This window comes from Echinops telfairi, unplaced genomic scaffold (genome assembly GCF_000313985.2).
Source record: "Echinops telfairi isolate 266 unplaced genomic scaffold, ASM31398v2 ScPeMD7_1713;HRSCAF=2227, whole genome shotgun sequence".
In the NCBI taxonomy this organism is placed as follows: domain Eukaryota; kingdom Metazoa; phylum Chordata; class Mammalia; order Afrosoricida; family Tenrecidae; genus Echinops; species Echinops telfairi.
Window position 1 is genome coordinate 13,728,743 of NW_022105611.1, and position 871 is coordinate 13,729,613.

The following is an 871-nucleotide window of genomic DNA, read 5'->3' on the forward strand; positions in this document are numbered from 1 at the left end:
GGGGGGGGCTGTGAGTCACTCTTTGGTCCGGGAAGAATAATTCACTACTGGATAGCCTCCTGGCGGGACACCATGTGATTGGAATTTAAGAACCACCCTTGCTTAAAGCTGGTTGACAGCCCTGGAAGGTAAGACGGTGGACAAAGATACAGGAGTGCGCCCACACCAAAGGAGCTTCAGGGCTGTATTTTCACAAAAATCACTCTGTTAGTATGAGGACTTGGTCATGTCCTGGATGACCTAGTCCTTTAGCTCAGAAGTGGCAACGTTAATCCTCATATTCTCACAATGTTTCCTACCCTTATTACAAGTGATTGGGGGCGGGGGTTGCAGGGGCGATTTCACATTGAGGGCCATGCTGTGCATTTGTGGTGGTGCAGGCCTTGGCAGTGTTTTGTTCGATTGTACATGGGGTCACTGTGCATCTGAACCAACTCAAGCGCACCTAACCGCGGGAATAAAAGTAGTATCTGTGGAGACTCACAAGCATTTGGCTTCAGGAAGGGGCACCATGGGTAATGTACGAAAGGCCAGAGGCAGGGACGCTGTTATGAAGCTTGCACAAGGGCTCTTCTCTGTTTCCCATCTTCTCTTTCTGCTTCTCTCTGCCCGTCTTCGTCTCTGCTTTCTTCACTGCGTTATTTTACCTTTACCCGATAGTTCTCTCAAAGTAGACTCAGTGGTGCAGTGATTAACCACTTGGCTGGCATCTAAATGAAAGCATGACAGTTCAAATCTACCGCCAGCCTCAGAGGAGAAAAATGTGGCAGTCTGCTTCTGTAAAGATCTACTGCTTTGGAAACCCAACTGGGCATTTCTCTTTGTGCTGTACAGTCTCTAGGAATCCGACTCACCTCAACATCATTTGTCT